This window comes from Amblyomma mixtum, chromosome 3 (assembly GCF_055824585.1).
Source record: "Amblyomma mixtum isolate Tamu chromosome 3, ASM5582458v1, whole genome shotgun sequence".
NCBI classification, from domain to species: domain Eukaryota; kingdom Metazoa; phylum Arthropoda; class Arachnida; order Ixodida; family Ixodidae; genus Amblyomma; species Amblyomma mixtum.
This window is the reverse complement of record NC_143014.1, coordinates 233,361,332-233,389,026: the sequence shown is the minus strand read 5'-3', so window position 1 is coordinate 233,389,026 and position 27,695 is coordinate 233,361,332. Positions and strand designations below refer to the sequence as shown.

The window sequence follows — 27,695 nt, the reverse complement described above, 5'->3', positions numbered from 1 at the left end:
ACAGCACAACTTGTGTAGTGATTGGTTCATGTGTTTTCCACTAGACGGACATAGTTGTCCACTGTCTGAGGTCAGTTTTATTGTTTTTATCGACAAAAAGTTCGCGATCCCATCTCTTTCCAAACATGGCGTCGCAGAGAACGCGTGCTTTGACGGCGGAAGAAATTCTCAATTTGTGTTCGAGAGTGATGACGAGAGTGACAACTGCGATGAAGAGGATGTTGTGTCAGATGACGCAAGTGACCGGATTACGGACAGTGACAGCGACAATGAAGACAACTTGTGTTTAGCGCAAGATCCGTGCGACTCTCGGCCGCGATCTCCGAAGGCGCGAAAACTAGAAGACTGGCAATGGGAAGCGGATGACACAGTGGAAAAGGTTGTGAAGAACACCTTTTGTGGACAACCAGGCATCAAACGAGCCATCCAGCTACAAGTAGGTGCAAATCCCAGTGCTCTGGCAATGTTCAACGCTCTCCTCGGAGACCAGATTTGGAGCACCATCGAATTACCCACAAATGCCTTTGCATGCGAGAAATAGCGTTTGCATCCCGATCCCAGTTGGCATGAAACAACACCGGATGAAATTAAAGCTTACTTCGCTTTGTGTGTGCTGATGAGCCAAGTAAAAAAGAGCAGCATTCAGTCTTACTGGTCAACAAGAGCTGTTATAAGCACACCATTTTTTGCTTCTGTGATGTCGAGGCAGCGTTTTTGGGCACTCTCAAAATATCTGCATTTCCGCGACAACTCTCTCCCTCAGAGTGGACATAAGCTGTGGAAGTTGCGCCCTGTGCTCGACCACGTACTGAAATGCATTGATACAGCATATGATCCCGAAGAGTGTCTTGCAGTTGATGAAAGCCTTATGAAGTTCCGTGGTCGGCTGTCCTACGTCCAGTTTAACCCCTCGAAACGGGCAAGATTTGGACTTAAGTTCTACAAACTGTGCGAATCTTCAAGCGGCTACTGCCTCAAATTCTCGATTTACACAGGAAAAAGTTAGAAGACTCCAGTTACCACTGGATTGTTGTGCAGTGAGGCGGTTGTAATCGACCTTCTAGAAAAACGTCTGCCCGATGGCCACTCAGTGTCTATGGACAACTGGTATTCTTCGCCATTGCTATTTCGCCACCTAAAGGAAGCTGGTTCGAATGCGGTCGGCACAGTCCGCCTTCACCGAAAGAACATGCCGAAGGATTTCAAGGCGAAGCTGCAAAAAGGCGAATACAAGTCCCTCTTTGCGCGAGGCCCTCACAATTGGCAGGACAAAAAGCAGGTCACAATGCTGTCAACCTGCCACAGTTCAACTGGTCTCACTGATACCGGAAAAAAGGGTCGCAAGAATGGCTTGCTAGTTCTGAAGCCGCAAGTTGTAATCGATTACAACCGAGGCATGGGCGGAGTGGATCGCGAGGACCAACAACTGGCTTCCTTTCCAATTATGCGAAGATACGACAAAGGCTACAAGAAAATCTTCTTTTATATTATGGACATCGCAGTTTATAACAGCTACGTCTTATATGCCAAAACATCAGGCAAGCGGCTCCACTACACAGACTGGAAAGTGAACCTCGCAGAGGAGATTCTCGAAGCGGCTGTTTTGCCCCAGTACCATGGTCGACGTAAACCGCCAGTCGCGGCTACACCAATGCGGCTGCAGGCTTCCGAGTGGGCTCATTTTCCTCGCCAAATCTCACCAAACAAAATAAAGCAGAATCCATCAAGGCTATGCATAGTCTGCAAGACACACGGGAAAAAGTTGGAGAGCCGGTGGGAATATGAAAAATGTGAAGTTGCACTTCACATGCCTGTGTGTTTCAAAGCTTTCCATACACGCAAGTTATATTAGACAGGATGATGCAGCGAGCCCTTCCGAACAGAATAAAGTAAATTTTGTCTTTCTACGAGGTGTGCAGCGGAATTTATCGCTTTTTTTAAAGAGCGGCTCGCGCGCCCAACGCGCGTCGCTATTGCCGCGCGGAATACCAAGCAGGAAACGCCGCGGAGGGCGCGGAAGCCAATGGGTTAACGCTCCCACAGCTTGGAACTCTTTTTACCTGGCTGCATAAAATCCTGCCTGAGCAGCTTCTGCTCTTCTAGGAGAGCAGGGAAATCGAGACAAGCTGACTCTTGAAGCAGTACTATTTTCTGTCACTGTGTGAATCAACACTATGTTCAAAATTTAACACTTAACGCGGGAAAACAGGCCATATCGAGGTGGTGCCCATTTGACCAATCAGTTTAAATATACTGCTCTTTTGCCGCATATAATAGCCAAGTTATAGAGCTCTCTTCAATGACTAAGGAAAACGCGCTTTGCTTAAGAACGAAAGATACCTTAAGAAAAACAAAAGAATTGCTGATATGCAGAAGAATGTGACACATATACAGTGAGAAAATAGGCGATTAAGAAGTATAGAACATGTTTTCTGCGCTCCTGCATGATAAACCAGCATTCTAAATTAACAGTCATCTTGCTTCTGAACTTTGCGATGAGTAAAATATAATTGTTCTGGCCAAGTCCTTTGGGCTACTCTACAGCACAGTGCCAAGTCGGTCCCAGACTCTTTTGGCAAAGACTGGATTAGCCGCTAGCCGGTTGCACAGAACAATTCATAACATGCCAGGTACCTTAAGAGAGGCCCACAAAAAAGTGGGCTCCTCGGCAACGGCGAAATCGAAAGTTGCAGACGGCCAATTCTTAATCGGGCGACTGCAGAGCACTCACCACTGTGCTAATTTAATTAATTAAACCCGATGAATGAATGTCATCTTTCGCACAAACCTCTCGCTTGCATCTAAAAAGTATAGTCACAATGCTGCAGAATCGGGAAGAAAACCGCCACTGCTGACCAAAAGCCGGTGCGAGCTCACTGACAACGAATTTCGGACAGCTCACATTAACGCGGTATGCATCAAATGAACAGATGCATGCAGTTCATTTCAGAACATGGCATAATGTTCAAGCGATTCTGAGCAAAACGAGTTTTCTCATTCAAGTCACGCAAAATTCAACTTGCGATGAAAAAAAAAATGTGCGAAAAAAAAAGTTTCCGGAGCGACGCGTTAGACCACATGGCCACAGAACAGCGCGGAATGCTACACCTCTCTGTTTGTTTTTTTTTTGCGGACACCTTTCCAAAAAGGGCTCCCTGGGCGCTGCCATGTTGTTCCCTGGACTGCAGTGGGCGCTGAGCTAGCACGGTGGAAGCGGCGAAACGCCTCCTCTCTGGACTGCTGGAAACCGCTTCCGCCGCCCCTTCCACCGTGCTAGCTCAGCGCCCACTGCAGTCCAGGGCAGCGCCCAGGTTGGAAAGGTGTTGCACATGTACCTTGTCGCCATTGGCAGTCAGCTGATGACGGGACCGTAGCGCTGGTGGCGTTCCCTCGCGGTACAAAGCAAAATTTAATAATACATGAATCACTCTAAAGCGCTTTAAATCCAAATCTTGCACACTATAAAATGCTTATAAAGGTGTACTAAGTTCATTATAAAATTCAACAAACCTCGTTTGTCTAATTGCACACGCATTGCACTTGGTGGAGCGACACACAAATGAAAAGTGCACTGGCGGTTGGCTCACGTGACCCGTTCTTTGTAGACCACCCAAGAAGCCCATGAGGTGGCGCCGATGTGATGATAAAGCACGGAATATATCCAATAACCCAATGAAGCTGGAGGCGTGACGAGGGTGGTATTTTGTCTTGCTACCATTAGTTCACTCATCTGAGGGCGTCGCCAGCGCCCGGGAAGATTCCGAGTTTCAGCAAACTGGCCTTCCAGCATAGCGCCCCGTGTATGAAAATAATTCTTAGAAATGATTATGTATAAACACAGCAGAAAAACAATTGTGTGATCAAGGGCACTATTGTACTTCAACGCAAGTAAATGAAAACATCAGGCTGCTGTAGCAATCACTGAAGTGACAACCTTCTTTCCTAGTGTTCACACTTCGGCAGCGGAAAAGTAATCTAACAAGAATGTGTGGGATCTAAAATATATTTTAATTCACTGCAGCATTCCAAATTCGTGAGCAGTACCGATAATGGTAGACGCGTACAGGACGCAAAATGACAGGACAATGGCTATATTAGTCTCCTGTCTTCCTCTGCTGTTTCGCTTGTAATTATGAATCGAGAAAGCCACTGCCAACTAACCCAACTAAACGCTTCAACGTTCACTGTAGCAGAGGCGTATCCTTGATTCATAGGCGACAGGGCCTAAGATTTTGTCGTCGTTGATGAGAAAGCAGCGCTGGGGGAGGAATAAATGTAACCGCGCTCGAAAGATTCCAATCTATGAGGCGCAAGCTGATAGAGGTGGCTCCCGCGAGTAGATTTGGCTCATTTTGATTTGAACAACAGCTGGGTCTGGCTCATTTTTATCTCTTATAGGATTTGAGCTCGGGTCTTCTAAGCGTTAATGGGCGCCCTTCGTTATCAGAGCTTTTGCAAAAATGGTCTGTGGAGGAATTTTCCATTACAGCAAAAGCTCATCTAGTTTTAATTTCTGGATTTGGGTCTTTTCGATAAAAACTCCTGAATTGTTCGAAAACATGGGAGGAGTATGTCTGAGGAAAAGGAAACCGAAATAAAACTGAACCGACACTTTATTCAGAAATGAAGTCAGTATCCTTTAAAGAACTGCTGGAAGGCACAAGCCGGACGAAGTGAACCCGATAAGCAACATATCGCATGCAGATGGAAAACGCATGTCTCGTCTTGACAGCGCTTCGTGCTCGCCTCATTGCAGATGCTGTGTAGTACCTCGGGGCGACGATTTTCCTGGAGAGCGGTCTTCATGGTCAGCATCGTTGTCGTTCGCATAACGCATGATGGGCTCGAAAGATGGAGATGTGGGTCTCTGTTCCGCAAAAAGAAGGCTCGGAAATATCACTGTTGTCAACAGAAGTAAGAATAGAAATATCGAGTTAACATAAACCGCATATACTAGAGGAACAAAGCGCAAAAAAGCCGGATCCGTGAACCTGTTGCAAGCATCGACTAGAAGCCTTCCAAACCGTCTGCAGCCCGACATTAGCCATCCACTATCTTCGGCACTGCCCCCGTCGTAGAACATGAAATCGTCCCGAGCTGGGCTTTCATCACTGCCCGAAGAGCTGCAGGCGCTGTCTGCAAAGGGCACAGATGCGATGACTCTCGCACTCAACTTCTTTCGTTGTCTAAGGAAGGGCGTTGCAGAGCTCTCCCTGCCACCACCTTCGTTTCCAAGTGGATTCATAGGTTCTGCGGCTGCTGCTTGTGCCATAGCTGCAAGCCTACGTGCGGTAATAAAGTGCCGTTTCACACGGAAGCTCATCGGGTTTGTCGGGAACGTGCTAGAACATGGCTCTGCCGGGACGTCCGTTTGAAACGACGGCGTAGTTTGAACGCCCTCGAGCGGAGAGGTGATAATTTCAGCGTCGGCCGTTGCCTGCAGCTGGTCAGTCGGGCTAGTGCGATGGTTCGGAGCTTGCGAATTGTCAGCAACCATCCTGGAGACCCACCCTAGCATTCTACTAAGTACGGCACCACCCTCGTCGCGGAACGACATGCCGTCCCTCTGATCTGCGCTTTCGCCGTGGTCCGAAGAGCCGCGTGTGCTCCGGTGTTCCGCGGGCACAGATGCGGTGCCTATCGCACTCAACTTCCCTGGCTGCCTAAGCAAGGGGGTCGCAGAGTTCTTCCTGCCACTGCCTTCGTTTCCTAGTGGATTCATAGGTTCTGCGGCTGCTGATTGTGCCATAGCTGCAAGCCTACGTGCGGTAATAAAGTGCCGTTTCACACGGAAGCTCATCTGGTTTCTCGGGAACGTGCTAGAAAATGGCTCCGCCGGGACGTCCATTCCAAAAGGCTTCGGGGAGCTGATAATTTCAGCGTTGGCCATGGCCTGCGGCTGGTTGGGCGGGCTAGTGCGATGGTGTGTCGGGTTCGGAGCTTGCGAAATGTCCAGACTGTGGCATATTGGCGAGGACGCCGATTCGGGCTCGTTCCCGTGAGCAGGCTCTGGATCGATTGAAGGAGCCGTCGCTGACCTTGACGTGGTCTCTGGCGCGTCCTCACCTGGCGATGACGATTCTCCTGGGCGTCGACGACGCACGTCTCGGCGCTCATCACCGTGCCGTGACGCCGATACAGGCTCGTTCGTGGCAGCAGGCTCCTGTCTGCTGGAAGGGGCCGGCGCTGTACTCGATGCAATCTCAAGCGTGTCTAGCGCTGGCGGCGGCGATTCTCCGAAGCGTTTTGCGGGCGGCAGCGAAGAGGTTAGGCATCGACGGCGACGCAGGTATCGGCACTCATCGCTGGTCGCCTCCCGCTTCTGGCCAGCGCTGCCGCCGTCTGAGTCGTTCCCTTCTTCGCTTGTGTTGCGCATGTGGCTCCCGGAAACCGCCTTCGCTGTGCGGAGGAACGGCCTGCGGGAGAACAGTGATTAATGAGACATGCACATCCTGGCAGTAGCAGGCGCTTCTGCTCGATTCTAAAATCAGAGCACTGGCCACAAGTGCCTTCACGAGAAAAAGAGGAGCTCCCGCAACCTGGCTAATGATTGCATAGGTGAACAAGTAGCATCAATAACATATCTTTCAAATGCTGTTCGAGTAGAGGGCTAGCACTACTGTGTCAGTGTCTGCCGAAACGATGCAAGAGCACGATGGAAGAATGATGATGATGATGATACAGCAGCCAGCCAGCGCGAGACACTTCAACGTCTTCCTTTTCAAGCGCCACCTGAGAACACCAGGTGGCATTACTCCCCCTGCCAAAAAAATATAAAACCGGGGCTGGAGCATGAGCAATGGAAGGGGAAAAAACAATAGCACAAGCTCAGAAAAATGTAGAAGGGAGGTGGGCGAAGGTGTCCCACGCGACAACTAGCGGAACACTGAGCGTACTGCCCATCACCGCGTGAAGTACGGTTTCATGCGTACTACGTGTACAGCCGCCCTGATTTTTTAATAATATAGCGCGAGCGTCGACCGAACTGCTGGTCAGCGCCTTATAACGGCGATAAGCGTGCAACAAGGCGAGAGTTCGCGCACGCGCACGAAGGCAGAGCGTCGTCTGCTACGCTGTTCCGAGCACGAGGACACACGACCTGCCACAATATCAGTTCGCAAGATCCCGCCAAGCCGTAGAGCGCATGCGTATGATTAATATGTGAGACTGCATGAGGCTTGACTTCTTTCTCTCTCTTTTAGAGCGCAGCTCTTTGGCGTCCGTTCCTGGGTTTCGCGTCGTCGTCGGCGTTGTCGTCGGCCTCGTAACCAGCTCCGCCCCCCTTTTATCCCCCCAGCGCTAGCAGCGACCGACTGATAACGACCGACTGATACCGCTGGATGCCGCTGACGCCGCTAGAGAGTCAAGATAACGTGACTGCATAGAACACCGTCGCCGCCATGCAGAAAGAGGAGGAAAGGGTCCCCCCCCCCTGTTCTTGTGTGGCGGATAGGGTGCTCTTCAGTTGCCGACGCGCCGGTTATTTCACGTAGGCCCCGGCACGTCGACGAATACGTGACCACCTTCCCACGGCTAGACCTGGTTCTTAGCGCTGCGGAAGCGAGGGTATCATATTGTTTGTGTCGGCATCGGCGGCGTTGTCCCTGAAACCAACTCCGCAGCTGGGGTTGACTCACTATCGAAAAGGTGAAACAGCTTATTTGCTGCGCTCAAATTTCGCATTAGGAAGTAACGTAATCGTCGGTAATTTTTTTTTTCCCTATTACGGGAGGCCAGCCTGGCGATGCAAAGTTATGATAAGAAAAAATAAAAGGAAGGAAATATAGCAGCACATTGCAACCATTGCCTGGATCGCCATAAACAAGTTCCAACCAGCTCGTTAATCAGCCTTGAAGTGTCTCGACGGTAATAACTTTCCATCGCCAGGATGGCCTCCCGTAATAGGCAAAAAAAAGAAAAGAAAATCACGTCTCATGCAGTGTCACATATTAATCATGCGCATGCGCTCTACGACTTGGCGGGATCTTGCGAACTGATATTGTGGCAGGGCGTGTGTCCTCGTGCTCGGAACAGCGTAGCAGACGACCCTCTGCCTTCGTGCGCGTGCGCGAACTCTCGCCTTGTTGCACGCTTATCGCCGTTATAAGGCGCTGACCAGCAGTTCGGTCGACGCTCGCGCTATATTATTAAAAATCAGGGTGGCTGTACAACCTCTGAGCGGGGTGGGCGACGCTGAGGCTGCACAGTCCCGACAGGAAGAACTTCGTAGGTCACTTCTGTGACGCGGCGCAAAACTCTGTAAGGTCCAAAGTAACGGCACATCAGTTTTTCAGACAAGCCTTGGCGGCGTACCGGGGTCCACACCCAAACTTGGTCACCAGGATGGTATTCTACGTGCCGATAGCGGAGGTTGTAGCGGCGCGCATCCATGCTCTGCTGCCGCTGAATGTGAATACGGGCAAGTTGACGTGCTTCCTCGGCGTGCTGAGCGAACTGCTCGGAGCCTGGCGTGAGTGGGTGGGTCTCAGTGCAGCATGGAAGCATTGCATCTAGCATCGTCTGAACGTCCCGTCCGTAGACCAGACGAAATGGTGTAAAGCGAGTCGTCTCCTGCACTGTAAGAAATGTGTGTGAAATGACAAGTATTTGTACGGAAATTTTCTGTTGTCATACAGAGAATATCTGTTTTGCGCCCGTAAGAAAAGAAAGTAATTTTCTGTTTTTGGAGCCGCAACACCCCCATTTCACCGAACGTTGGTCGCGTGAGCATAGAGAAGCGTGAGCACCGCCGTTACACAAAAAAAGTGATCCGAAAAACCTGTGCCACCTTTCATCAATCACGTTGCATATTTTAAGCGTCAAAAAGTTTCTACGCGCAATATTAGCGCGCAGAATGAGAAGCAGTCCTATTTGCTGCGGTCCTGCGTTCATCGATTGGCGCGGTGCGCTAGGATAATACCGGCGTGCTGTGTCCGTGATTTTCACCGATCAGACCGTTCGCACACAAGGTGAGTGGTGCACATTTTTACCGGCATGAACGATACGCTTTTTGTCGTCTTTTGGGTGTATTGTTACGGGCTTGTACTGGTGTTGAAACGGGCAGTGAAGATAAATCGCCGGGGGACCTTGGAAAATCTTGAGTGAACGGATAGCTTTAGTTACCACTACAGATCTCAAGACTAGCAGTCTCCCCAACTAGTTTTGAGCGTCCTAATGCGCTTGCAAAGAATCAAGAGCAAGCGTGCGTTTGCGTGGAGAGCGAATGCTATTATTTCGAATAGCGTGCCCACCACAGCCGCTTTACCGCCGATGCGTCACTGCTGCTTTACTGTGTCTCACAAAAGGTGCACAGCGCGTGGAAGAGAGAAAAACACTAGCGAGAAACACGGAAGAGTGCTATAGTTTGCGGGAAAATGCACAAATATTGCTTTGTCTGCAGATGGGCACACCTAAAAGAACCGATCGAGTGAGTGAGCGAGGAAAATTTTAGGCCAGGAAAGTACGCGATTGGTTAGCGGAGGAGTACGTCAAAGAGCGCGGGATTTTCAAATTCGTTTTTCGTCTAAGAAAGGATCATAAGTGTACGTTGTATCTTTTTATTTTTATTGACGTTGATTCATGCAGGTGCAAGTAATGCAGTAATTGTGTTTATTTTGTAAGATTTAACACTGATTTTATTTTTTGCCAAATAGTGTTGCACGAGTCAACGCAGTCTGAAAAGTTTCTACACGGACGTTTCAAATGCTGAACTTGCGCTGCCACAGGGAAGTTTTTCAACGGCACTGATGTCATTCGAGTCGACATTCGAAATTTTTGAGCGCCTTCGACACGCGAGCTCTCTCGCCATCGCTTCGGCCAGCCCGTGGAAGAGGTCAAGGGAGGAGTAACTTTATGAAAAATGGTCAAATTACACAGATTAAAATACAAATTAAAGAAAGGGGGGGGATCCTAGGCTAGGAGGCGCAAGCCACCGCCCGATACGAAGGGTTAAGCCACTACCATCCATCCATCCGCCCGCCCACAACCATACCGCGCGCGTCTGCTTGGGCTCTGTGGCTGTTGAATACGATATCTGCTGCTTCCGTTTTTCTGGTGCTTCTTTTAGCAAATAGTTTGTGTACTCGCTAAATGGGCGCCTCGAGATAACAGTACACCATTCAGCATTCACTACGCGAGCTCGAACTTTCCGCAGCACTGCGCCGATCACGACGACTGCTCACCTTAGTACAGGTGCCCCAAAAGTAATACGGAGCACGCTAGCGGTGGCAGAAATGGAAAAAACTGCATGCCAGCGCGCTCTATCAGCAGATGCGCGGCAAAGAGCGAAGGGGCGTCAGCACATCCGGCTGACCCATCTCGATAACTTGATGCTCGCGTTATCGCCTCAACGAGTGAAGCTGCGCTGCTACCATCCCTGCCCCTCAGGGGCGCTTTCAATACCTCATGGTCTGTTGTTCGTCCGGGCCGTGCAGAAATGTTTGCCATCGGCACCGTGCGCTTTATTCTTCGGCAGGAACTGCATTATCTTTGTGTGCGGAGCAGCTGAAGTTTGTGCTACACATGGCAGCGAGTTTGTGCGCTGACGAGTATAAGCACTCGAGCAACGTTTTGGCAAATGCGGTGACAACTTTGCTTCGCTCTAGGGAACGCATGACAAAAAAAAAAGCAATAGCATGCATGTGCTGTCTTTGATAAAAATAGGTGCTCAACGGCATAGCTAGTGGGCTAATAATTCAAGACCATTTTCTTGAACACAAATTCACTTTCTCACGCTGGACAACCTTCGAGAGCAACCCGGATACGTCGACTCATTATACGAGTCCCTTCCTCGGCGCATGGCCGATGTCATTAACATGAGCGGGAGCTTCACCCGTCATTAAGCTTTGAGTTTGCATGAGAAGTGGCTTTGAAAGTTGTTTTTTTTAATCGCTTCCACCCTGTTACGATTTTCTCCTTGTATGTTTGCAAAATATAGCCGATAGGGGATGACTAAATGAGATACAAGCTCGTTTTTTGTTTGTCTTTATTTCCTCCATTGTAAGAAAGTAAATTTGTGCCAAGGGAAGTGACCCTTAATTAGTTCAGTTGCTATACTGTTTCGCCCCTATCTTTATAATGAAAACAACGAAGGCAACACATGAATGTTATTCTTTTTTTCATGCACTTCCTTGAACCAAGAAAAAGTTCATCACCTTTGCCAAACCGACGGACGAAGCATCTGTATTCTGTAGCTCGCGCACAAACTCGACGAACACATCATGAGTTTGTTCATCACGATAAAGGAGCACAAACTTCATGACGAACGCAGAAAGGGAAGACGGAAGTCTCCTCATCCCTTTCTCCGTCCTTCTTGATGTTTGCTGTTTTCATTGTCACAAACTCGCCTCGAAGCGAAGAGCGAACCACGGCGGTCTCGAAGGCTGAAAATGGTGGCATTCCTGAAAAAGCAAAAAGTGCAGTTTGCCAAATGCCACTTTCTACATGGCGCGGCCAAACAACAAACCCTTGCATGATGTATTGAAAGTGCCCCTGGCGAGCACCGATGCTGATGGTAGCAGTGCAACTTCGCTCGTGGTGGCGATAACGCGAGCATCAAGTTATCGAGATGGGTCAGCCGGATGTGCCGACACCCCTTCGCTCTTTGCCACGCATCTGTTGATAGAGCACGCTGGCATGCAGTTTTTTCCATTCCGGCCACCGCTCGCGTGCTCCGTATTACTTTTGGGGCACCTGTACCTCGTACTATGCTACTGAAAACATAGCCATTTACAAACAGTTTGCTCGCTTGCTTGAGATAAAACGCACGCTGCGCTCTACTTATGTTAAGTAATCCCCTGTGACCTAGTAGTGTGACATTTGAGGAGGCTGGCAGGTGCAAGGTTATTCACTACCGGTCAGCTGGATTAAATGCAGTGCTAGGACAATCTCTCAACACCACTCTATGGAGGGCCTCTTTTGCTCTTGAGAGGCATTTACACTTTGTTCTGGAGCTGTATTTCACTAAAATTATGCAATGTTTATGTGTTGTAGACAATCCAGCACGTGTAAATGCCTCTGCTGATTTTTAGGGCCTTTATATGTGGTTGACACTTATTTGTATGCAATCCAAAGCATTTCACCACATATTGTTGGGAAAAATAAGAGTCTGAGCAAGCGCAGACTTATTTATGCTTATGCTCTGCTGCACGTACGCTTATTTGTAACTGGTTTAAAGTTGCAGCTTTCACATGGTGCTACTCTAGTAGACAATTCTTATACGCATATAACTCCTTCTTATGCCAGGAATCTGCCAGTGATGACGACATCGGGGACATGCCATGTTCTCCTTTCATCTTTGCAATAGGTATAATTCCCTGTGGTACCGCACTCGGGCGAGCATTCCTGATTTAAAACTTGTTTTGTGCAGGAGGCAGTTTCCTTGCTGCAAAGAGATTCACCATATGCATCGACACCCTGCAAGAGATGCACGCAGCCAACCCATGCCAGGCTTCAATCTCATGTTTTTGGTGCACTTTGCTTTCAATGCTGTGTACCCCAAGGAAACAAGCCTCTGTTTGGAGTTCACACAGCGGTAAGTACTGATCTCACTTGTTAACTGAGTTGTGACGACCTTTCTTGTTTTGGTTTTGGCACTTCTCACATATGCAGTGATGATCAAAGTTATAGGTATATACCACTTTATCATAAGACCCTTTTATGAAAATGCTAACAAAGTGCAAAAGCAATTTTTAAAAAAGTAAGAAAATGTTTGCTGAACCCAGGAAACTAATCAGCTATGGAATGAAATTTTGCTGCTGTTGCTGCTGCTTGGTTAATGCAGCTGGTAAAATAGCGCTCTGAAAAAATCTGTAGAAAGGAAAGAAAGATAGAACTATTTTTTGTGGAGTTGATCTTCAACCACTTCTTCACAGATTATGGCTGTACTACCTGCATTGCATGGTGCCCAGTCACTAATATGAAAGGGTTGGAAAGGGTACATGGTACTATATTGCTTCTGAGATTATGTAGCGGTGTATGGCTATTTTGGTGGAAGTCATATACGTTGCTTGCTCATAGGGGTCATAGATAATTGCCCAGAGGAGCACAGCACCTGGGGGAGAGGGTTTACTGAAGATTGCATATGTGCATGCAATCTTCATGCAATGGTTACATGCAATGTGCATGTAACCATCCATTGTTTATGGATAGATTTGAATGCGTTGCCATGCAGATTTGATGGATTTGATGTCGTAGATGGTACTTCGCAGAAATTGTCAGCATTCTTTCGCTATTAGTAAGTATGAGGACTTGTGTTCATGTAACTGTGCGATGAACTTTGTGATGGTTTGATCGCATTTACACTACGGCTGCTGGAGCTTCTTTGATCTGGAGCTCTGGCAGCTGTTGTGGTTCTGGCGTTATTTGGAGGGTATGCTATATTTTGTATTTTGTTTTTTTTTTGTATTTTGTGGTGCTTAATCGGTGTTCGGATAGGATAAATGATGAGGATTTAAATATTTGTCCAATGTCTGGTTCTTTTCATTGCTGTATTATGTGGAACACATGTGTCTTGTAATCTAAGCGTTTTTAATACTCTGCGCTTTAAAATAAAAATTCGAAATATGAACACACTTAGTGGAGGCAATGTATGCTCGGAAGAATAAAGGCTATGTTAACCACCTGTGTTAGAGAAATGGAACAGAAAAAGCAAAGATAGCTTCATAAGTCGCATTGAAGCTGGGCTTTCTTCAAGAAGAAATCAGCTGCCTCAAATAGGAGCACATCTATTTTGATTGCAGCGTTTGAAGTTTCAGTATTTAGTTTTTTGCTGTGAATAGATCATGTATACTGTCCATTACCATTGGCCGCTGTGTTTTCCCGCCTCTTCAGTGGTCAGAGGATTTTGACTTAAATAGTCGAGGAAACCATGGAAAAGTCAGGGAACTGGAAGAAAGTAGCTTGCTTGACACCCTGGTTTAGTGGTGGGTCATGCATGGTGTTTGTTCTTATCGTGTCAGTCAACATGACTGGAATCATGGTGAAAGTGTACAAGCCTTTGCAACCACAGTGCTTCATTTTTTCAGCCAAAGTTTTGAGCACGCTAAGTCAATGAGGTTTCCTTGTTCACGTTAGCAGTCATTTTGTGAGTTCTGTCAAAAAATAATCTTCTTTAGCTCCAACATTTTTTGGAATTGCATTCTTCTGCTAAGTATTTTGTCTGTATAACTCACAATGGGGTTATTAAATAGAGCAGTGAAATTTTTGTACGGTGTGCTCTTGCTACTGACTCTGAGAGAAGCCTATGGCTAAAGGTACGCCTGATAGACCCGGTGCATTTCCTCCCCTTAGTACATCGGATAGACCCGGAGAATTTTTTTTCCAGATACATCGGACAAATCTGACAGTGTTTTTCAAAGTTCGGCCATTTGATTCTTGCCCGGCAGTCAGCTCGATTTACTCTCATAGTGCTCCTTTGAATTCTATCAGGATTAGTCATACCTTGGGCTTAAGAATGTTTACTAACTGCCCGGAATGGGCCAATTGGTGTTTGGCGCACATACTCTGAGAGCTCCATGCAATGAACTGCTTTATCGCATGACAAACAGCATGTTCTCCGGTGGCACCGTTCGCCACATGTTGTTTAGTTAGTGTGTGAACTGCAAAATTATTCCTGCTTTTTCCATGCGGCATGGTGCGCATGTGTGCTTTTCTGTCGTGCACCGAAGTCCGCTATGTGAACTTGAAGGTTTGTTTACTTGCTACGATCTGCTGTCCCTCAGTCGAAGCTGAGTGCGCGTGTGGGGTCTGTGCTCCAAATACACGTGTGGTGTGTGGCATTAGCTGAGAGGGGCCCATTGACTCACGCTAAGCTCGAACCATTCAATATGTGCAAATTTCCGCCTGAAAGACCAAGCAGCGAGCTAGGCACTTTCCTTGTATTCCCCTAAAAAATGTCAATGTTGGCCCGTAAGTGGTCTGTACATGCTTCCTGCTTTGTGGTTGCTCCTCCACAATGTTCTTGTGTATTGTGGTGGAGTATCTCTTTGAGTCACCTAGGTCAACGCTGTAAATTAATTCCCCATACTATTGCTTTTGCATGGCTGTGAGGCATAATATAAATATTTTAAAGATGAATATTATATCTGGTGATAAAAAAGAGCTATCATTATGTTTCTTATGTAATACAGATAGGTGCATCTAGGGATATGCGTGCTGTGCTGAGCATAGGTGCTCGATCTAGCAAGCATTCTGCTGCACTGCAGTGCTGGTGATAACTTGCTTAAATTATGTGCAGAGGTGACAGATTACAAGACCAGTGCAAAAGCACCAGGCTGCTGGTGTGAGTGATGGTAGTGCTATATGCACGTGCAACCGGGTGTGAAGACATATATCAGATTTTTTGGGAGAGCTGGGCTTGTTTTACTTCATCTGAATGACAGCCGGCGATATAAAAATGGGAAAACTTCCCTTTGAAACTCCTTACAAGTCACAATATGTGGCATGCAACTTGCAAATGCTTCGCAGAGAAGAGTGTTGCACGCAGCAGTAGTGCACTGGCTGGCAGCATCCACTATCATGTTGGACGAGACTTAGCCATGGGCCGGCAGCTACATTCGCCGTACGCTCAGTGAGAATGAACAGTCTGTCAGGTGCATCTTTAGACACTTCAGCGAAAGAAAAGCGGAAATTAGAAAAGTGGAGAGTTCAACTAGGCTTGTGTTGGATACATTGTGCTGTAGGAAGGACAAAAGTAGAAAAGGATGGAAAAAAGTCTTTTTACACTATATGATATATGCAGATGCCTCTAGAGATGCAGAAAAGAGGGAAGTGTCCTAGGTATGCGTCCAGTGTCTCATAAACAATGGCCGAGGGCAGATCTCTGAATGACATGCAACTTTTCATTTCCAGCAGTTTGTAGCTTAATTTTCATGCCAGTGTCCTTGCATGGAGTGAAGGACCCCATATTTAACTAAGTAATCAGTGATGACAGTTACCAATGGAGTGAACGACCCCATATTTAACTAAGTAATCAGTGATGACAGTTACCAAACAGAGCTTTGCCAGTAGCTTCCCTGTCTGTGTGGACAGGTGTATACGGTAGCAGAACAGTCCCTCAAAATACACATTGATTCACCAGTACCACCTTAGGATGTGTCCCAGCCTCCGTACTTTCTTAATTTTCTCCTTTCAGTAAGTGTAACCCCTGCAACATTGCCAGGTAATTTTGGCAGTATCACGTTGCCTCAGGGAGGACCTTACCGCACCCTGTGTGAGCCCTTGCTGAGGCCCATACTTGCACAGCCTCTCATTATTTCCTTTTGTTTATACCTTTTTTTACATTGCAAATTTTTTTCGGTATTTTTCAGAGGGAAGCCCAGTTGTAAAACAATATTGTGCTTTACAGTGCATTACCGCAAGCTGTGCCCTAGATGGCTGTAGCCTGAGGGGATACTGCAAACCAATAGCGGCAACCGGAAGCCTCCACCACAATGCCACCGAAGGTCAGGGACCACCAACTTTGCAAGCAGGTAGTACGGTTTAAAATATAGAAAAGCAAAGAAGCTTGCTACTGAAAGATGAGTTTAGTTACATGAACTGAAAATGCTGACACCTTCAGCTCCTCTTCTAAAAGTGCATGCATAAGCAAAGCATAGATCTTATATGTCTGATTAAAATTTCTTTAAGAAATCAACCAGTCCAAGGGACATAAATAGAATGGGCATCAAAGTGACACAAGTAGTATAGTTATTCAAAGAGAAGTGGTAACAACAAGATCCCAGTAATGAAGGGACCGATAAAGTGCTTATTTGGTAAGAAACAGTCGCATAGAGTGAGCTCCCGACTTATCCAAGAGAGTCAGTTGTTGCTGTTGCAGTGCCCCAGAAGCACTTGCACTTGCGTTACGGGGGAAAAAAAATAAACAATACTTATTAGATGGCGCAGCATGATGCACTTTTTACCAAGGTATCTTTGCCACCATAGTACACATTCCTTTTCCAGTACTCATGAAATTGCTAGCCAGAAGGGAGGCATCAGAGGCAAAAAAGCACTCACTTCAGTTATTTCATTTTCTGTGAAATGCATGATCACATTCTTCACCATCACTTGAAATATTTTATTCTAATTTGTTTTTCTGCAATAGTGATCTGCCATATCTGGCACACACGTAAATGCTCTTTTATGACTTTGTCGTATTAACCAAGAAGCTCAGGTATCGCAGAAAGTTTTCATTGTTTACAGTGAAAAGCTAGAGCAACACTTTCTGTTGGGCAAAGAGCTGCACAGAAGGCGGCAACGTGGATGCTGAACTGTCAACTTTTATATCAGAAGAAACGGGGACAGCTATTTGTACACCTTCCTAGCTGTCGGATACACGACGGAAAAAGCTAGGCAAGGCCCATTTGGTATGAAAGCTTGTATCACGGAACACCAAAATAAGACAAAAAAATACGACAAGCAGATTTTTTTTAGGCGGAAAAGACAGGGAGTGGGCCAGCAAGAATTTGCGCAGCTGTATCTATGAAGCAGCAAAAAACCAAAGGTTGCGAAGAATGGCCAGCAAGAAACATGCCAAAAACCACGAAAACAAGTGAAAAAATAAGACATGCTCTTGAAGGTTACAAGTGATAGAAGAGATAAAGAGCTCAGAGGGCAGCAAGTAACAGGCCAAAAAGCTAAAAAGTTAAAAGTGATAAAAGTTGACAATGAGGGAAAAGACGAAGTGTAAAACCAGGAGCAAGTGAAGGCAAAAAATAAAAAAAATACTGCTGAAGGCCCCGGATACACATGATGAGACAAGTGTTATGTAGCTAAAACCAGGCATTGCATGACAGGTAGGCTAGTTCTTTTTCTGATAATGAGTAATGCTGCCATCATGGCATTCACTGTCGGAACTGTAAAATTTTGGAAACAGGACGTTTATCCGAATTTCAATGAATGGAAGTAACAGCGAAGAACAAAAACTCACTGGCTTGTGAAATCATCAAAGCAGGCAAGATACTGGCAATGAAGGACCAGTGCATAAAGAAACCTTCAGTTTCATTATTTGAAAAAGTACCAGCCTATTTTCCATGCAATACCAGATTTTAGATATGCGACACTTGTCTCACCATGTGCACCCTCGGCCTTCAGTCGTATTTTTTATTTTTTTGCCTTCACCACTTGCTCCTGGTTTTACATTCAGTCTTTGACCTCATTGTCACTTTTGCGACTTTAATCTTTTTAGCCTTTTGCCCTGTTATTCATTGGCCTGTGACGTTTTTATCTCTTTTATTGGTTTTAGCTTTCAAGACCATGTCTTGTACACTCGTTTCCACCCTGGTTTCTTTCATGTTCCTTGTTGGCCATTCTTCACTAACTTTGCTTTTCTGCTGCGTCCTAGAAACAGCTGTGCAAATCCTTGCTGGCTTATTCCCTCTGTTTTTTCAGACTAAAAAAAACCACTTGTCACATTGTTTCGGGGTATCTCCTGATATAGTTTCATCTTTGTTTGCCATGTGTGCTGACAGGAAACTGTACAAAAGTTGATCATTCAGTGCTTCAGTCCACGTGGTCCTCCTTCTGTGTAGTCTGATGCCATCTTTTTTGCCCTGGTTCCTCACAGATTGCAAAAAGCCAGTCTGAACAGCCATGAAATACCATATATGCTTTTTATCTTGATCAGGTGCTCTAAGACATTCTTGAAGAGTTTCTTTGCTTGCGCCATGATGAGTTCATGCTCCTTGTCAATGCGTTTGCTATGGTTCATTCTTAGACTTGCCTCTGTGCAAGCTTGATGTGGTGCGAAGTGATTTGTCAAATATTCGAGGCTTCTAAGAATCTGTGCCATGTGCCTGCACTCATTTTATCCAGTTGCCGCTGGTGATTACATGGGATCCCTGTCAAAGAGCTTGCAGCAGAAACAGAATAACTCTGTCTTAATATGTTAAATATCCAGTGTCCACTGAAGACTTGTTTTTGAGGTGTCTTTGAGAAACCTTGTTGAGGATATATGGTAATGCTCACTTAGGAGAAATTAGGAGAAATTGATTAAAAGGAAAGTATTCCCGCTGGAAAATATTAAATAACAGCCATGTTGAACCTCATTTCTTCGATGAAAAATGTCCAAGGAATACATGGTTCTAATGTACCCAACCCCCCTCCTTCAAATCACCCCCCCTTCCAGTTGCACCCATGAATCTGCCCCTGCAATAATATCACTAAAATGTCTTGAATGGTTGTAATATTGGGTCATGGACGGGACCGGCCGGATTTACTTTGGTGTTATAGTAGTGTTCGTGGTCACAGTTAACATGTATTACGTTGGTGTACATATCCGTGAAGCAGCAGAGAAATGGTATCCAGATTTTTAAGTTGTGCATTAGTTTCCTAGAACCATGAGTACACTCCACCTGTCTCACTTGTCATGCAATCTCTCTTCTCTGGGTCGCTGTGTTTGATGATACTGGCTTTCGCAGGGCATTCACACTTCTTTTGAAATCGTTATTTAGCTCATGAAGCTGATGTTTTAGTTTTCCCTGCTCCACTCTTAATAGTGCCTACAAAAAAGCCAGCATAACAAAATTTTGATGGCATTAAATTGGGTGACAGGAGAATTGAAATCTTTTTCCAGTTGGATATGTAGAAAATGGTACAAGCATTATATTTATCATCACGGATTGCTTCTGTTCCTAATAACAGTGCCTTGGCTGCAGACTGGTGTGAAGAAGGTCTGGCGTACCACTTTTCTGCATACACATGGGCAAAAGTTGAGTGGGGCAAAACATTGTCGACCTGAGCTGAACTTACTCAGGTTAAACAGCAGGCCGTGCAAAGTTAGCCAGGCTAGATCAGGTTAGTTTTAACCTTACTACGATAATTCATCTTGTTCTTTTACTTTAAAAAGGGCTTTTTCCATCATCTCTGCTTTTCCTTGAACACTGTCACAATGCACCAGCAATTTTAGCAATTCGGCATTCTTTTTCTTTCATAAATTGTCTTGCTTAAAACTGCACATAAGGCAAGACAGCTTGTTGGGAGAGTTCATTTGCACAGTCCATGGCTACAATGCAAGAGGCAGGACAGGTGATTGGGTAGAAGCAAATGAATTTTAAAATAAAAACAAACCATGCCGACATAATGCCAGACACAGGAAATCAAATCTGTTTCTAAGTTGCCAGAACGCTGCACAAAATTTTTGTCTGCATCTATGCACATAGCAACAATAGTAGCACTACAACCATTCTCTACAAAATCATTCAAATTTTCTGTGCCCATTTTCTCTTGGCATTCAGAATTGAAAACATTTTTTTGTCCAAGACAAGTATTTCTTATGAACGAGTAACTATGGGCTCACAGTCCAAAATCATGTGAGTCTCAAAGATGATGATTAGCAAAAAGCCCAGTCTACATTTAGGTCTGTAATTAACGCCTAAAGTCAAGCAGTGCCGCTCTGCAGTGGCAACCGCTGGGTGCCTAAAAGAAGAACTAGCTACAATGAAATTCTCACTGAGCAGAGCATGCAAAAGGGAGAGAAATGGTGCACACATTATTTCCTACCACCATTAAAGGCAATACAGCTTGACACAGTCAGATGTGTTCCAATTTAGATAATGCACAGGGCATGCTGAAGGCAGTTTTAAGTTCAAAGATGGAAAGAATCTGCACAACTGAGACAGGACAAAGGCTAAGCAGTGAACTGACAAAGCTCTCTAAGCACAACTGTCCTCCCCTGCCCCTTTCCCTTCTGCCACAGCAGAGCTTACAGGTGGAAAGAATGTCATTTAGATGGTCCTGCTCACAACAAACGACGCCTGAAACTATGCCGCATCTGTAAGGTGCATGCACCCTTTGCAACCCTCTACAGCAGCGAGTTATGCACTTATTTTGGCATGCTTCAGGCATACATATTGTCTCTCTCATTTTGAAGAGCTCTGGAAATGTCTCTTTTGAAGGACAAGGGACAGAGGGATGGTGGGTAGAGGATGGGAGGATGTAGCATGACACCCACAGGGCAACTCAGCATCCCCATCTTGGTGACGTCTTGTGCGATTGCACTGGTCACCCTCCCCTAAGGCTGGCATTGCTCCCACTTGTCGGAGACAGGTTCACTGCTAATGGGAAGTTTGTGTTTTTTCTCTTTTGTATTTTGATTTGCATTCATTTCAGCATGAACTGTCAGGCAATGCGTCATATTGTGACTCTAGCTGGATACAACTGAAGAACGCAGCGGCAAATGCCCCTATGGTGTCGAATGATTCTCACGACTTCGTGGTTAATTCCCATGCACTTGCTAATCCATCACACCAGCTGGCAAAGGGAAAGGATAAACCACAAATTAGCCAAAATAACCACAACATCGTAACGGTTGGTTGGTGCCGTCGACTGGAAGACTTCCTTTTTGCGGTATTTGAGCCTACAGTCCTGAGTTGTATACTATGCAAGATAACCCATGCATACAGCATTGCATATTGTGGTGGCACATACCTCGCTATGTGTGTCTCAATAAATTGGCTCCTCAGTCAATTACGTGAGGATTGCTGATGAGAGATACAGCATTGTTATTGCTGCATTTGACATGAAGCTTTCTTGATGGGTGCGCTGTAAGCCGCACATATTTCTTCCAAAGTGCATCTGTAGGGGGGAATTTATATGTGGAAGGAGTGAGGAGCCCAGGATGTTGTGCAGACATGCTCAGCTGTGTTGACTAGCCTCGAGGACAGCTAAGCATGATAGTGAAAGTACCTTTTCCTTGCAGCCCAGTTCAAACTGTGCATAAGCCAGGATACTGAAAAAGGCTGTTAATACTTGCAATATTGAGGCCTGCATGTGAGCCGTACTAGCGGCGTTGGGGAAAATGCTACAGCACTGAAAATGTGCGACTTCCAATGCTCAACCAAAAGTTTTATTCAAAGCTATTGCTTAATTTTGTTTTGATTCTGCCTACAGAGAATATTTTGTGTGCATTCTGCATGAACCTTTTGCTGGGTTATTGCTTGACGTTGTGGTCAGAAAAGTTTTTCACTCGGGGCAGCAGGCACTTTGCACTATTCTGGTACAGTGGAAGCTGTGTGGAGATGTGAGAGGGTAACGTCACATTCACGTAACAGCTTGCTCTACAGCACTAGACATCATTTTAGACGCGTATCACTAGTGGGGCATTAGTAATACAAACAAGCCTCTGCTCAGTTCTGTTAATTCCAGCTTCACTAAAATGTGCATATCCCTCGTCATGCATCTAAATCTTTGTAAAGACAAAGCACATAAATATGTGCTACAAACTTACTTATTACCTTTCAAAAAATATTTTTGCTTACGGCTGTACTTTCGGGTGACACAAAATAGGCATGCTGATGATTCGGCCTGTGTATACATAGACATTGCTACTCTGGTGTCAGAGAGCGCTTTGAAGGAACATTGAATGCAAACTGGAGTTGGCCTTTGTCGAGAGGCTACTGTCTGATTGCAAGGAGACTGAAATGGTGCTTTTATAATCTACATAAAATGAAGAAACAAAGTAGAGGTGTTGTCATCATTGCCCCATTTTCTAAGTACACTGCAGTCTACTGACACGTCAGATTTCTGGGTGCAGATCACAAGGCCCTAAGCAGCCCTGCAACTAACTTCAAAATGTGGTCATGAAGTCCTTTTCGGCATATATGTCAGAATTTGAATTGAGTGACTGACAAATTTTTAAATTTAGTTTTCTCAGCAATAAATGCATTTTTTTGTTGCCACACAGACATCAACAAATTGGTTTGATTCGATTTATTGGGGGTTAACGTCCCAAAGCGACTTACGCTATGAGGGACGCCATAGTGAAGGGCTCCGGAAGTTTTGACCACCTGGGTTCTTTAACGTGCACTGACATTGCACAGCACACGGGCCTCTAGAATTTCGCATTCATCGAAATTCGGCTGCCGCGGCCGGTATCGAACCCACGTCTTTCGGGTCAGCAGCCGAGCGCCATAACCACTGAGCCACCGCGGTGGGCAACAAATTGGGAAAGTGCAGACAGAATGAATTTTTCCCAAGAACAACAGGTTGCATGGAGTTGTTTTTACGTCCGTTTAAAACTTAGTGTTGGAGTTCAGTAAGCAGCTTTCACGCAAGTAACAAAACACTATGGTTGATAAAAACCTTATTAAAGTGAACATTTAGGAAAGGTTTATTTTGGCTTGAAGTCTGGTTTTGTACTGAGTACTAAAGATTACTGGATATATTCAATAGTGCACACAATGAAACTGAAATGTGGGCTACAAAGGAATTAAATTTTGGGGTAGGAGGAGGGGCGCAGTCTTCTTGCAGTGTTTATTATTTCTTTGAAAGACAATATAGATATGGTCACTGTCCGAGGAGTAACAATGCTCTGTCCTTGTTTCAGGACCATTGCAGCTGTGAATCCTGTCCGGGGAACGAAGGCAGAGCACTCGAAGAAGAAGCAACACTGCCCCTCTTCAAAAGTTGCTTCCCTCATCATGCAGGACTGACTTTTAACTGTTCTGAAATTTGACAACTTTTTAAATCAATATTTTATGTGTACGCTGTGATAAACCAAACAGCCTGTGGCATGCCTTATCATGCAGTAGTCTCAAGAGTGGATGTACTATGTATACAGAATCAATGTTATATGGTTACACTGATGAGTCAAACAGCTTGTGACATGCTTTTGTCCTGTTGCTTGTATCTCACTTCATTTCGTACTAGTGTCAGGCAAGACACACTTTGCTTAAGATGCCTTATTTATGCTTATACTTGCTGTTACACTTCAGTGGCTGGTTGTATGAATTGTAGCACTACTTTCTATCTTGTCTGTGTTACTTTTTTCATTTTAAAGTTATTGTAGTGTCAAGATAAGACCTACTAACTGGAGTGAAAAAATGTTTTGCAGTTACACTGTGATAAGGCAAACAGCCCGTGGCATGCCTTATGTCCTGTTGCTTTCATCTTGCTGTTTAATGCAGCACTAGTCGTGAGCAAAGCATATTTTTCCAATACTTTCCTTTTGCGTATGCTTGCCATTAATTTAGTGACTGGTTGTGTTCATTGTTCAGGTATTATTACTTTGTGTCGTATTCATTGTATTGTATTACTATTTTATAGTGAATCATGCCATTCTGTATGACAGAAAGGGACAGGTTTCGTTTGACATTACTTGCCATTATTGCATATTTTGCATGCTTTTACTGTATGCCTGTAGTGCAGGCAGGGCAATGTAAGTTTTTTTTTCTTCGGCCACCCACCTACCGTTAACCTTAATTCAGTGATGCTGAAAGATATTACTGTATAGTAAAATACCAGCCATGATTGCATTATTTAACACTGCATATTTTCCAATATTCTTGAATGCTAACTTGCCTTTGCTTGTGATTGTTTAAAAGCGGTGAAATATTTTATTCTATTGAAATGTGGCAGCAGTCCTAAGTTCTGTATCTGTTTTTATGTCAGTCATTAAAAGATGTGAAAGAAATAAAGTGTGTGAAATGACAGAACATGGAGCTTCACAGAAAATTTCTGGGAGTCATGAAAAAAAAGGTGTTAAATGACAGAAAATATGGTAAGCGAAAATGGAAGATCACAGAATTTTTCTGTTAGCAGCAAACCGAAAAACCTGTGAAATGACAGAAAAAAGTAAAAACAGATAGTTTCTGTCATCCTCACAGACATTTTCTGTTAATTGCAAACAAAAAACCCGGTGAAATGACAAAAAAAGTAAAAAACCGAAAACATAGCATAACAGAAAATTTCTGGCAGGCCAGCTGCTAGAAAGTTTGTTTTTTTCAATAAATATTTTTTTACAGTGTGGGCTGCCGTGTTGTAGGCGTATGTGACGTACGGGAGAATCTCGTCCAAGGTTTTGTGCTACGAGTCTATGTACGTTGCGATCATGTCGGCGATCGTTCTGTTGAGAGTCTCTGTGAGCCAGTTCGACTGTGGATGATAGGCAGTGGTTTTGAGATGGCTCGTGTGACTGAGCTCAAACACGTCGCGCATGAGCTGTGCCGTAAACGCCGTACCTCGATCAGTGATTACGTGGGACGGTGCGCCATGACGCAGCACGATTTGTTGCATAAAAAAGTGGGCAACATCAGATGACGTGCCGCGCTGCACCGCCTTAGTTTCCGCATGCCTTGTTAAATAGTCGGTCGCGACTATGATCCATTTATGACCGGCCGAGGACACAGGGAATGGGCCCAGAAGATCGATGCCGACTGGATCAAACGGCGTCCGAGGCGGTTCAATAGGTTGGAGCAAACCCGCTGGCTTGAGAGGAGGCGCTTTACGACGTTGGCACTCGCGGCAGCCTCTGACGTAACGTTGGACGGCGTGAGAAAGTTTGGGCCAATAATACGCCTGGCGCACGCGTGCAAAGTGTGCGGGCAAAGCCCAAGTGGCCGGAGGTGGGCTCATCGTGACAAGCAAGAAGGATATCGTCGCGGAGGTCTGCCGGAACGACGAGGAGGTGCGCTCGGTAAACAGTGCTGGAGTTTTTCTTAAACAAAATTCCATTCCGGAGGCTAAAGGCCGGCAGGTTCCTAGAAAATTGTCGAGGTACGTCAGAAGCTCGGCCCTCCAGATGATCAATGATAGGTCGCAGGTCTGGGTCAGCTCGCCACAACTGCAAGAAAACCACTTTCGTCCTCTTTGCTATCATCGGCTAACGCGACGGGTGCGCTGGTATGGTGGCGCCAGCAGCGACCACATCACAAGCGCCGTCTCGTGACACTCGCCACGTTAACTGGACGCACAGTGCTTTCGCGTCAGCCCGGCCGCATAGCAGAAGCGCACTGACAGCGATGCAGAATGGCACCGCGGGCAAGTCAGTGCCTGCTTTTCTGCGTATTTCATCGCATTGAAAGCCTTGACGCCACCGCTACGTCACGGCTGTTACATTTTCAATTGCTTTCAGGTTAGGCTGATCATCAATTCCGAGCAGCCATGACTGTGTTACAGTCCCGACGACATAGCAACATTCGGCAGCGCAGTTCAACTTATTGAGATTAATTAAGTGCCCGTATAGTTTAAGAAACAAGTGCCTGATTGACCGATATAATGATATCAGCTATGTACCTTACATCCACTGTGCGAATGGTCAGTTAGAATAGCCAAAAACGCATTCTTGCTACACACAGGTGATGATTCTCTACGTTCTGAGGATTGACACTGCTTTATTTTGTTTGTATTCTCCTCAGAGAAGCATAGCCCTAAGCATACAAAAATACGACGCGTTTCTTGCTGAGTAAGTTTTTTCGTTTCTTGCTGGTTATGTTCCAAAGTTAATTCGCAACGACCTTGCAAGCTATGTGGCGGTAGTGAAAGAGAGGTGTGCGCTGCTTGCGCTGGCGTGGACAACGTTGCGGCAAAAACAAGGCGCTAGACCAATACGTGTTGTACTTGACAACATTACTACAAATACGCGGCACTGGAGCATTGGCTGCCGGCGTGCATTGGGTAAATTGGCACTGACGACGAAAAGGATGAAGACGCGCATAACTGACTCCCTGGGTCAGTAGACATCTCAATCGCCCTTTCAGGTACGTGGCGGTGGTGTCCCCGTGCAGAAAACTGTGTTTAGCAGTTTCGTGCTTAGCAATGCTAAACCGCCATCCAATTTTTTTCTCCCTCAAGTTTTCAAAGAAAAGGTGCTGCATAAGCGCATTTTCACATGTGACGAAAGACTACAAAGCCACTCCAAACGAGGCATCGTATGGCTCAGTGGTTAGAGCGCTTGGCTACTAAGCCGGAGATCCCGGGTTCGAACATGGTCGCGGCGGCCGCGTTTCGATTGAGGAGAAACGCAAAGGCGCCCGTGTGCTGTGCGCTGCCAGTGCACGTTAAAGATCCCCAAGTGGCCGAAACTATTCCGGAGACCTCACCTCCACTACGGCACCTCTTTCTCTCTTTCTTCTTTCACTCCCACCTTCCCCCCTTCCCTTACAGCGCTGTTCAGGTGTCCACTGAGATGTCAAACAATTACTGCGCTATTTCCTTCCCACAAAAAGCAATTTCCAGTTACAAAATATGGCTGACAATTAACAAAAATGTTATGAGTTCAATAAGTGATTTTAGAGGAAATATTGTATTTGCGAAATTCAAGCCTGACAGTCATATGTTGTAACCCAACAACAACGTTACAGAAATCGTCCTAGGCGCTATGGCATGCAGTACTTCGGCTCTGTTGGCAGCCTTGGGCCGAAATGAATGTTAAATAGCGCGTCAATGAGGCTGACCTCCCCACCCGATTAAGAAACATGAGCTGCTTGCCTGCTGCGCGGGCGCGACTGCTTTGACAATTACGATTTCTCCCTTTCCTGAGCCATAATGTCCTTATCTGCTGCTATTGACACACGTGGATATCCGAGCAGCGATGCAGCCACAAGGACCAAGGTTTAGAACGAAATGCACGGTTTTGACGAATGTAAACAAACATGGGAATGTAAATACGATGAGAAGTCTGGCAGTCGGCATTTCCATGCCTGTTCACACCAAGTGTTTATAGAGCTAAGCAATTGCACTTCGTCCGTCTTCTCCGCGCTAGATAAAACGGAGCACAATATCCGTAATTGCTCTGTCAATTTATGTTATAGGTCAATTCTATCTAATTCATCATGATTTCGTACTTCCGCAAACAAGAGGCTTATTAAAGCACCACGTGTAAAAGTGGGTCGCACAAAAAAAAGGACTTCCGCTTTTGCAAGACAATTTGTAAAACATGCCGATTACTCTTAGCATGTATATATTCGTGCTTCAACTTCAAGAAATAGAAAGCCGGAGTT

General features: G+C 45.7%; 1 long non-coding RNA gene across 1 annotated transcript; it reads left to right on the top strand.

The window, feature by feature from the left end:
• Window positions 1–12,383: 12,383 nt before the first annotated feature.
• Window positions 12,384–24,148, top strand: LOC149354031 (uncharacterized). The gene is made up of 2 exons (XR_016289625.1): window positions 12,384–12,532; window positions 23,303–24,148. It is a non-coding gene; the product is annotated as an uncharacterized LOC149354031 (long non-coding RNA).
• The last annotated feature ends 3,547 nt before the right edge of the window (window positions 24,149–27,695 follow it).